A 12091-nucleotide genomic window follows, 5' to 3' on the forward strand; every position below is an offset into this window, starting at 1 on the left:
AACAAACCACTGAATAAGTAAAATTAAAAAACACTAGATTCTCCTTTATTTATTTATGGCCACACTGTGGCATGTGGGATCCTATTTTCCCAACCAGAGATTGAACCTGCACCCTTGGCTCAACTACTGGATAATCAGGGAAGTGCCTCCATCACTTATAATGTGTGAATTCACCGTTATTTAATTTTTCACTCCTATGGTTTGGACTCCACATAAGTAAAATCAGAAGAATATCTGGAGTTATTATATCTGGTTAGTTAACATATAAAAATATTTCTTGATTACTCATTTTGTCATTTTCTTTTATCATTCTTTTATAATTATTATCACACACACTCTACCGCTGGGGAGGGAAAAGCTAGGCTTTGGCTGGAAAGACCTGAATCTGGGCTCAAGGATGCTAAAGATGTCACTAGTTGCATATAGATAGTAGAATGAACCTATGAGATAAGTGGAAACTGAAAGGGGAGGTGAAGGATACTGCAGAGACTTTGTAAGTGTGATCAGAGGAGATGAAGACAAAACATGGAGCTGGTTGCTTCTAGTAGAGCCGGGCGCAGGAGAAGAGGTTGGTGGTTCTGGCATTCTCGGAAATGGTATGTGAAGGCTGAAGTTGGACGTGTTAGTTGATTAAAGGTTAGGTTCTGTGGGTGGGGATTTCTCTGGTGGTCCAGTGGCTAAGACTCAGAGCTCTCAATGCAGAGTGCAGGGGTTCGATCCTTGCTCAGGGAACTAGATCCCACACGCTGCAACTGAGAGTTCACATGCTGTAACTAGGAGTTTGCATGCTGCAACTAAGACACAGCTCAGCCAAATAAATAAATAAATAAAATTAAAATTAGGTAGATGTTAGGGGCATAGACTCTTCCTTCTGACAACTCCATTGAGGGAATGAGGTGGAATACCCATGGGGATCAGAGGTGTGCTTCCGTATATCAACACTTGTGGGGATATGCCTTGGTGATAAGGAAGTCATAGAAGGTAACTTGAACTGTTCCCATTTACTAGTTTCAGTTTTATCCTTTAACATGCTTGTGGTGACTCTCCTACTGAAAAATATGGTCACTGTGACTTTGTAAATGAGAACTGAAGGAGATGAGGATGAAATACAGACCTGGTTGCTTCTAGCAGAGCCAGGCGCAGATGAGTGAATTGCAACTGTTTGTGGAGTCAGAGGTGGGCTGGTTCCAATCCCAGAAAGTGTAATCCCACCAGGGGTCAAATGATAGAGTGCATCAGAAAGTGTGCCAACTGGGAATTCCTTGGTGGTCCAGGGGTTAGGTCTCACTTTCACTGCCAGGGGTGCAGGCGGGATCCTTGGTTGGGGATCTAAGATCCTACAAGCCAGACCCATGGCAAAAAAAGGAAAGAAAGAGAAAGGTGGTACATATATACAATGAAATATTACTCAGTCATTAAAAAGAATTAAATAATGCCATTTGAAATATCATATGACATCTCTTATTTGTATCATCCAAAAAGAAATGATTCAAATGAACTTACAGAACAGAAAGAGACTCACAGACTTAGAAAGTGAACTTATGGTTGCCAGGGGAAGGGATAGTTAGGGACATTGGGAAGGTCATGTACACACTGCAATATTTAAAATGGAAAACCAACAAAGAGCTATTGTATAGCATATGCAGCTCTGCTCAATGTTAAGTGGCAGCCTGGATGGGAAGGGAGTTTGGGGGAGAATGGACGCATGTATATGTGTAGCTGGGTCCCTTTGCCGTTCATCTGAAACTATCACAATATTGTTTGTTAATCCAGCTATATCCCAACACAAAATGTTTTTGGTGTTAAAAAAGATAAAAACTAAAAAATAAGTTGACAAAATGGGTAACTAACAAGGACCTAATGTATAGCACAGGGAACTCTGCTCAATGTTACATGGCAGCTTGGAGGCAAGGGTAGTTTAGGATAGAATGGACACATGTATATGTATGGCTGAGTCCCGTCACTGTTCCCCTAAGCTATCACATTTTAGTTGGCTATATACCAATACAAAATGGGCTTCCCTGGTAACTCAGCTGGTAAAGAATCTGCCTGCGATACAGGAGACCCTAGTTTGATTCCTGGGTCGGGAAGATCCTTTGGAAAAGGGATAGGCTACCCATTCCAGTATTCTTGGGTTTCCTTGGTGGCTCAGCTGGTAAAGAATCCACCTGCAATGTGGGAGACCTGGATTCGATCCCTGGGTTGGGAACATCCCCTGGAGAAAGGAATAGCTACCCCTCCAGTATTCTGGTGTGGAGAATTCCCTGGACTATTCCATGGGGTCACAAAGGGTTGGACATGACTGAGTAACTTTCACTTTCAATACAAAATAAAAAGCTCAAAAAATGAATAAAATTTAAAAAAAAGAAAATGTGCCAACTGATTGGCTTGAGGGCTGGAGCTAGAAGCACCCACTGACTGAAACGGAAATGTTGAGTTTAGGACACTGTTCTTGGCCAAGAAAAATCTGTAGATGTCTCAGAGGGAGATGTGGTTCCAATGGGCAAGTGGCTTGTTCCCATCTTTCACACTCAGAGCCCCTTGTGGATTTTACATTGGTGGGAGCTAGAGAATGAACAGTGAGTAGGCCACTTGTGTCTCTGCTGTGAGTGTGGCTATGGGTGCTTCTCTAAGAGAAGTCCTTTCCATGGGGGTCGTTGTTGGAGAATTAAGTCTAGGCACCACCACAGAAGCAAGGAGGGAAAAGGCAGAGGCTGAAATAGTGGTTGGTGCGAAACATCATCTTGAAAGTGTTGAAATGAAATTGTTAGTCGCTCAGTCATGTCTGACTCTTTGCAACACCATGGACTGTAGCCTGCTAGGCTCCTCTGTCCATGGGATTCTCCAGGCAAGAATACTGGAGTGGGTTGCCATGCCCTCCTCAAGGGGATCGTCCCAACTCAGGGATTCAACCTGGGTCTTCCGCATTGCAGACGGAGTCTTTACCAGCTGAGTCAGCAGGGAAGCCCAAACGTTATCTTGTCTGAAGTTCAAAACTTGGTCTCTGGGGCTTCCCTGGTGGCCTAGTGATTAAGAATCCGCCTGACAATGCAGGCAACACAGGTTTGATTTCTGGTCCAGGAAGATCCCACGTGCCTGGGAGCAACTAAGTCCCTGCAACACAAATATTGAGCCTGTGATCCAGAGCCCAGGAACTGCAAACGCGCACATACTAGAGTCTGTGCTCCGCAAAGAGAGAAGCCACAGCAACGAGAAGCCCGAGCACTGCGTTAAAGAGTAGTGTCTGGTCGCCACAACTAGAGAAGTGCCCTTGCAGCAGCAAAGACCCAGCACAGTCAGAAATAAATAAATAAATTATTAAATAAAAAATTAAACTGGTCGCTGGCTAGATTCTTTAGACATACAGTGAAATATGTTTAGACATACAGTGAAATAAATAAAAGTGCCATTGTTGGATATCTCTGCTGCAGAAGCAAATCAGAAATCCTAGATGGGCGAGAAGGGCTGTCCTGGTGGAGGTTGTAACTGAGGCACTGCTTGTGTCTCTGAGCTAACTCCCTAGGTGGGATGAAGAAAACTGAGTTGAACGTGTGCTGTGTGTTTCCATGGTGAGGAAGCGGTGGGTAGGGGGCAGAGGTGATGACCTAGGTGGTGATTAAACTGCAAGTAGGAGTCTCAGGTTAAGACACGGATAGATTCAAATTTTCCCTTGCTTTCCTCTCCAGTAGGTGGGGCTTTCCAGCTGGCTCAGTGGAAAGAATCCTCCTGCCAATGCAGGAGATACAGGTTCGATTCCTGGGTCAGAAAGATCATCTGAGGAAGGAACTGGCGCCCCATTCCAGGATTCTTGCCTGGAGAAGGCCATGGACAGAGGAACCTGGTGGGTACAGTCCACGGGATCACAAAAGAGTCAGACACGACTTAGCAACTCAACAGTATTAACAATAAATAGGAGGAAGGGGTGAAGAGAGAAAAGTGGATTTCTTTTGAGAAATATTGACAAGGTTAAGAGGACGAGGATCAGTTGACCCCTCTGGAGCGAAGGGGGTGTGTGTGGGGAGGGTGGGTGAACCTGTGATATCAAGAGAGTTGCAAAGCCTGAGGACACATTTGCCCCTTTGCCCGATAGAGATGAGAGAAGCAGAGTGGAAGTCATACCTCTGACTCTTTCAGTACCTGTTTCTGCATTACTGAGCGCCCTGGAGGGAGGGAAGGCCGAGCTGGCCTCTGTCTTTGCTGTGGTCTCAGGGGTCTCTGTGTGCACAGAGGAGGTGAACTTAAGATCTGAGGATGTGCCGAGCCCTGATGCTGTATCATCAGGAATTGAAGTGGACATCAACAGAGGAGGGCTGGTGCTTTTCGTGATATCTCCTGCAGGGCTGGTTTCATGAGAGGAAAAATGGTGTCTGGAGGTTGATGGAGTCAGAACCCAGGTGCTTGGCTCCCCAGAATCAGGATTCTCTGTAGATAAGACTTCTGGAATTGCGGAAGAAACCTTGCTAGATGTGGGGGTTGTCCCTGCTGGAACACTTGAGCCAGGAGCCCCTGTGGTCACTGCTGTAGCCGTGGACACTGGGGCACTGCTGACGGCCGGGGTCAAATGTGTAGTTGTTTCAGAGGAAGCTGTGTCTCTGCTAGTTAGGTAGGCTGTATCCTGGCTGGTCCTTGTGTCGCTGTCACCTGTCTGAGAGATCTCAGTGGGAGACGTAAACTGCTCGGTGGTTTGTCTGGTTGGGGCTTCTAGGGTGGGTGTGTCTGAAGCTGTTTCTCCAGGTGATGCTGTTTCAGTGAAGCTTATACTTGGCTCAGTGGACTCAGAATCCACCCAGGTATCATAGGAGGTGCTGATACGGCCTGTCTCATTGGTCAGTGTCTCCTCTCCAGAACTTGTCTCTGTCTCCCAAGTGGGCTGGGGTTCAGTTGAGGGTTCACTTGTACCTGCATTGGTCCATGATGCTTCCCTTGGGGTGCTGGAATCAAGTGTCCTGGAGGTGTCTGAGCTCTCAGGGGCAGTTGTGCTGGGGCTGTGTCTTTCAGAAGTGGTGTGTGGTGTTCTGAGCTCCCATCCGGGATGGGATTTTGAGACCTGAATTGAGCTTGTCCCCCTGCTGTCTGCAGAACTGGAGCCTGGGGAGGGGGCAGAGGTGGTGGCCGAATTATTCTCCCTTCCAGGAGCAGAGGTCACAGACGGAGCCACAGGTGCTGTCAAAGTTTCTCTGGTATGTTTCTCAGTCATAGACGGGTGAGTGCTGGTCTCTTCTGAGACGGAGGTGGTGGGAGGGGATGTGGTGTTCACTCCCGGAACCTGGGTGATGCTGAGGGTGGCCAGACCAGCTGAAACTTCTGAAACCAAGGTGCTGGCTGTTGTGATGCTAGGTGAGTCTGTGGCATCAGGGGATGTACTAAGCATGACAGTCCTTGCTGTCCCTTCCCCTGATGGAGATGGGTGGCCTAGAAGGAAAGTGGTACCTCTGACTCTTTTGGCACTAGTTTCTGCATCAGTTAGTGTTTGGAACATAGGGAAAGCCGAACTGGGCCCTGTCTTTGCCGTGGTTTCTGTGTGCATGGAGGAGGTGACCGTGTGGTCTGAGACTGTGCCGATCCGTGATGTATCACCAGGACCTGAGGTGGACAACAGCAGAGGAGAGCTGGTGGGTATCATGCTGTCTCCTACAGGGGGGCCGTTGGGAGAGGAGAAGTGATGTCCAGGGTTGGATGCAGTCAGAACCTGGCTGGTTCCCTCCCTAGAATCTGGCTTCCCTGTAGACAACATCTCAGGTATTTTGGAAAAAACCTTGCTAGATGTGGGGGTTGTCCCTGCTGGAGCACTTGAGCCAGGAGCCCCTGTGGTCACTGCTGTAGCCGTGGACACTGGGGCATTGCTGACGGCCGGGGTCAAACGTGTAGCTCTTTCAGAGGAAGCTGTGTCTCTGCTAGTTAGGTAGGTTGTTTCCTGGCTGGTCCTTGTATTACTGTCACCTGTCCGTGAGATCTCAGTGAGAGACGTAAACTCCTTAGCGGTTTGTCTGGTTGTGGCTTCTGGGATGGGAGTGTCTGAAGATGTTTCTCTGGGTGATGCTGTTTCAGTGGAGCTTGACCTTGGAGTGGTGGAGCCAACAACCCCCCAGGTACCAAGGGAAATGGTGACAGGACCAGTTTCACTGGTCACTATCTTTATTCCAGGGCTTGTCTCTGTCCACCTGGTGAGCTGGGATCCAGGTAAGTGTTGACCTGTACCTGCACTGCTCCATGATGCTTCTGCTGAGGTGCTGGCAACAGGAGTCCTGGAGAAGTCAGAGCTCTCAGGGGGAGCTGTGCTGGGGATATGCCTTTCAGAAATGGTGTGGGGGCTTCTGAGCGCCCTCCCTGGGTGTGATGGAGAGACCTGAGCTGTACTTGTCTCTCTGCTGTCAGTGGTGCTCAAATTTGGGAAAGGGGCAGAGGTGGTCGTCCAATTACTCTCCCTTCCAGGAACAGAGAGTCCAGGTGGAGCTGTAGATCCACTGAAGGTTTCCTTGGTCTCATTTCCAGTTAATGATGGATGGATATTGGTCTCCTCTGAGACGGAGGTGGTGGAAGGGGATGTGGTGTTCACTCTTGGAACCTGGGTGATGCTGAGGGTGCCTGGTCCAGATGACCCTTCCCAAGCCAAGGTGCTGACTATGGAGATGCTGGGTGAGTCTGTGGCATCAGGGGATGTGCTAAGTGTGAAGACACTCCTTGTTGTCCCTTCCCCTGAGGGAGATGGGTGGTCCAGAGGGGATGTCGTACCTCTGACTCTTTCAGCACTGGTTTCTGTATGACTTGATGTTTTGGAAAGAGGAAAAGCTGGGTTTGGCTCTGTCCTTCCTGTGCTCCCAGGGGTCTCTGTGTCCTTGGAGGAGGCGACCATGTGGTCTGAAGATGGGCTGGACCGTGATCCTGTAGGATCAGTAATGGAAGTGGACAAGATCAGAGGAACGCTGGTGGGGGTCATGAGGTCTCCTGGTGGGCTGGTGCCAGGAGAGGAGAAGTGATGCTCAGCATTGGATACAGTCAGAACCCCGCTGGTTCCCTCCTTAGAATCTGGCTTCCCAGGCATTTTGGAAGAAGTCTTGCTTGATATTGAGGTTGTCCCTCCTGGAGCACTTGAGCCAGGATCCAGCATGGTCACTGCTGTCAACATGGACACAGGGGCAGAACCAAAGGCTGGAGTCAAATCTGTAGCTGTTTCAGATGGAGCTGTGGCTCCTGTAGGTAGGGATGTCATATCCTGACTGATACTTGTGTCACGGTCTCCTGTCCGTGTGATCTCAGTGGAAGGTGTAACCTCCTCAGGGGTTGGGCCAGTTGTGGCTTCTAGAATGGGTGTGTCTGAAGATGTTTCTCCAGGTGATGCTGTTTCAGGGAATCTTGTGCTTGGCTCGGTGGACTCAGAAACCTCCCAGCTATTAAGGGAGGTGTGGATAGGGTCTGTCTCAATAGTCAGTGTTTCCTCTGTAGGACTTGTCTCTGTCTCCCAGGTGGACTGCAGTTCACTTGTGCCTGCGCCAGTCCACATTTCTTCTGATGGGGTGCTGGGATCTAGTGTCCTGGAGATGTCAGAGCTCCCGGGGGCAGTTGTGCTGGGGCTGTTTCCATCAGCAGTGGTGTCAGGACTTCTGAGCTCCCCTGCTGTGTGTGATGGAGAGACCTGAGTAGAACTTTCTTGCTGGCTGTCAACAGTGCTCAAATCTGAGGTGTTAGAGGTGGTACCCCAACTGTTTCTTCTTTCAGTCACAGAGGTCTCAGGTGGGGCTATAGAGGCACTCAAATTTCCCTTGGTCTCATTTTCGGCCATTGTTGGATGGTTGATTGTGTTCTCTGGGACAAAGATGGTAGAAGGAGACGTGGTTGTCACTCCTGAAACACTGGTAAGGTTGATGTTCTCAGGACTCCTTTGTTCTCCAGAAGTTAAAGTACTGGTTTTGCTGATGCTGATTGAACCTGTGGTTCCTGTGGGTCTAGAATTCTCCCGTGTGATGTGGGTGTTGCTGCCTGGTCTTGTCAAGGTCTGGGTAGACGTCGTTGATGCAGTGGAGCCTGTGGGTTCAATTAGGGATGGGTCATCGTTATCTCTTGGTGTTCAAGTTTAAGACTAGTCCTCTGGAACTTCCCTGGTGGCTCAGTGGTAAAGAATCCGCCTGCCAATGCAGGGGACACAGGTTCGGTCCTCGGTTCTGGGGAGATCCCACATGCCGAGGGGCAACTAAGCCTGTGTGCAACAACTACTGAGCCTGTGTTCTAGAATCCATGTTCCACAGTGAGAAGCCCAAGCACAGCAAAGAAGAGTAGCCCCACTTTCTGCAACTAGAGAAAGTCCTCAGACAGCAACAAAGATCCAGCGCAGCCAAAAATAAATAAATAAATCATATTTTAAAGGAAAAAAAATAGTACTCTGAGTGGAGTTGGCTGCTACAGACCTACTTTTCTTTGCATGTGTGCTCAGCCGTATGAGACTCTTTGTGACTCCATGGTCTGTAGCCCTCCAGGCTCCTCTATTCATGGGGTCTTCCAGGCAAGAATACTGGAATGAGTTGCCATTTCCTCCTCCAAGGAATCTTCCCGACCCAGGGATGGAACCCAGGTCTCCCACACTGCAGGTGGATTCTTTACCACGATGCCATCTGGGAAGCCTACTACTGAGCTCCTGCAGTTTTATTTTGTGGTGTGAGATTTAGGTAGAATCTCTGGGCTCTGCTGGACAAAGCTGGGTCTGTATGAACTGCTATATCATGGAGGCTGGAGGAAACATGGGCAACTCTTCTGACCAAGAATACATAAGTTTGGGTGGAATGAACTGGGAGGTTGAGATTGACATATATACACTTCTAAGTATAAAAGAGATGGCTAATGAGAACCTACATATAGGCCAGGGAACCCTCCTCAGTGCTCTGTGGTGACCTAGATGGGAAAGAAATCCAAAAAAGAGGGGCTATTGACATGATTTGTAGCCTCTGATCTGTTCTGGACTATATTTGATTGGTTTGTGTGCTGTTATGTGAAAAATACCTGATAATATGGCTAGATCTGGGCATTCCTGTTGGTGCAGTGGTAAAGAACCCACCTGCCAATGCAGGAAACACAGGTTTGATTCCTGGGTCGGAAAGACTCCCCTGGAGGAGGAAATGGCAACCCACTCCAGTATTCTTGGCCTGGGAGAATCCCCATGGACAGAGGAGACTGGTGGGCTACACAGTCCATGGGGATCTTGAAAAGGTCGGACACGACTGAGGGACTAAACAACAAATATATGTATATATATGCATAGCTGATTCACTTTACTGTAGAGAAGAAACTAACAAATTGTAATGCAGCTATACTGCAATAAAAATTTTTAAAAGAAAAGTAAATTTGGGCAGGAGAAACAGGAGGATGTTGCAACCACAGAAATTTCTTGAAGATGAAAAGCTAACCATTTCTCAGTTCCCTTTCCGAAATCTTTCAATGGATCCTCACTGCCTACAGGATAGAGTTCCTTAGTGTACCATGGTCCTTAATGATCCATCCCCTTGTGTCTCTTAACATGGTGCTTCTCAACTCGGTGTGATTGTTCTTCCAGAGAACAGGTATTATCTATGCACTTTTAGTTGTCACAGCTAGTGATCTACTTCCATCTAGTTGTCAGAAGCTAGGGATGCTTCTAACAACTGTAATGCATAGCCCCCACTGCAAAGAATCACTTGGTCTCAATCTCAACAGTGGGGTCCCTGGTGGCTTAGAGTAAAGAATCTGCCTGCCAATGCAGGAGATGCAGGAGATGCAGGAGACACGGATTCAACCCCTGGATCATCAAGATACTCTGGACAAGGGCATGGCAACCCACTCCAGTATTCGTGCCTGGAAAATCCCATGGATAGGGGAGCCTGGTGGGCTATAGTCCATGGGGTCACAAAGAATTGGACACAACTGAGTGACTAAACAACAATATCAGTAGAACTGAGGGTGAGGCTCTCTGCTCTGTCCTTATATCCCACAAAATCTGTCCTCCCATCTTCTTTAAACCACAGTTCCCCAGCCCAACAGCATAATCCTTCACTCATCTTTCCAATGATCACCATGCCTTTTACACAAATGAACACCTATTCATTATTTAAGATTCAGCTTCTGTTATTGTATTCACTCTTCTCTCTTTACTGAATTGTCTTTTTTCTTTCTTTTTTTTTTATTGGCTTCACCTGCAGCTTGGAAGTGTGGAGTCTTAACCACTATTATTATTGTTGTGTCTTGACTCTTTTGCGACCCTATGGACTGTAGCCCATGAGGCTCCTCTGTCCATGGGATTTCCCAGACAAGAGTACTATTACTGATTTAACGTTCATGCAGAGTACATCATGTGAAATGCTGGGCTGGATGACTCACAAGGTAGAATCAAGATTCCTGGGAGAAATATCAACAACCTCAGATATGTAGATGATACCACTCCAATGGAAGAAAACTAAGAGGAACTAAAGAGCCTCTTGATGAGGGTGAAAGAGGAGAGTGAAAAATCTGGCTTAAAACTCAACATTCAAAAAACTAAGATCATGGCATCTGGACCCATCACTTCATGGCAAATAGATGAGGAAAAAATGGGAACAGTGACAGACTTTATTTTCTTGGGCTCCAAAATCACTGCGGATGGTGACTGCAGCCAAGAAATTAAAATACGCTTGTTCCTTGGAAGAAAAGCTATGACAAACCTAGATAGCGTATTAAAAAGCAGAGACATCACTTTGCTAACAGAGGTCCATATAGTTAAAGCTATGGTTTTTCCAATAGTCATGTATGGGTGTGAGAGTTGGACCATAAATAAGGCTGTGTCGGATCACAAAGAAATGATGCTTTTGAACTGTGGTGCTGGAGAAGAGTCTTGAGAGTTCCTTAGACAGCAAGGAGATCAAACCAGTCAATCCTAAAGGAAAACCAGCCCTGAATATTCCTTGAAAGGACTGATGCTGAAGCTGAAGCTCCAATACTTTGGCCACCTGATGGGAAGAGTGGACTCATTGGAAAAGACCTTGATGCTGGGAAAGATAGAGGGCAAGAGGAGAAGGGGGCAACAGAGGATGAGATGTTTGGATGGTATCACCGACTCAACAGACATGAGTTTGAGTAAACTTGGGGAGATGGTGACGGACAGGGAAGCCTGGCGTGCTTCCCAGTTCACATGTTTGCAAAGAGTTGGACACGACTTTGCGACTGAACAACAAATAACTGATTCACTTTGTTGCACACCTGAAACTAACACAGCCTTGTACCAGGTTGGCCAAAAATTTCATCTGGTTTTTCTGTAACATCTCATGGAAAAATCTTTACAAACTTTTAGGACAATCCAATAAATCAACTATGTGTATGCTTAGCCACTCAGTTGTATCTGACTCTTTTTGACCCCATGGACTGGAGCCCGCCAGGTTCCTCTGTCCATGCACTTTTCCAGGCAAGAATACTGAAGTGGGTTTCCATGCATCAACTATACACCAAAAAAAAAAAAAAAAAAAAATTTTTTTAAAAGACTCAGTTCTTCATCTCTGAAGCATCCTCCAAAGTTCATGTCCCAGATGAGCCATGCTTTCAGAGACACAACTGTGAAGAAAACAGGGCCTCAAAAAAATATGTTGAACATTGTCCCCAAGGATGTCCCCAAAGCAGGACTCATGACACGACTGGGGACCGAACCCTGGCTGAAGAAGAGATATCTGTGGATACTACTTGATACAAACCCAGAGGTTTCTTCAGAAGGCCCTGCGGTGATAGAGAAAGGGTGCCGAGGGAGAGGAGGCAGGCTGGAGGCTTCTGTAAGAGCCTGGGAAGAGCTCAGGACTGAGCTCGTCCTGGGGCTCTCAGAGGAGCTGCAACTGTCAGAAAAGATGCTTTGCTTATCTTCCTGTCAGTGCTGCAACACCTGAGCTTGGGTTCTGCTTTGGACAGAGCAGATGAACTAGCATCCCCTTAGGCTATCAGGGCAGCTGTCATGACTGGGGAATGAGGCTGTAGACCAGTAAGTCTCATCAAGTGAGATTCTTTTGCCTTTATTATTCATGCAGCAAATATTTCCTGCATACCTACTATTTCCAGTTACTATGACAGGCTGCATTTGGCAATGTCTGGAGGCACTTTGGGGATTCCCAGG

This window comes from Odocoileus virginianus, chromosome 3 (assembly GCF_023699985.2).
Source record: "Odocoileus virginianus isolate 20LAN1187 ecotype Illinois chromosome 3, Ovbor_1.2, whole genome shotgun sequence".
NCBI classification, from domain to species: Eukaryota; Metazoa; Chordata; class Mammalia; order Artiodactyla; family Cervidae; genus Odocoileus; species Odocoileus virginianus.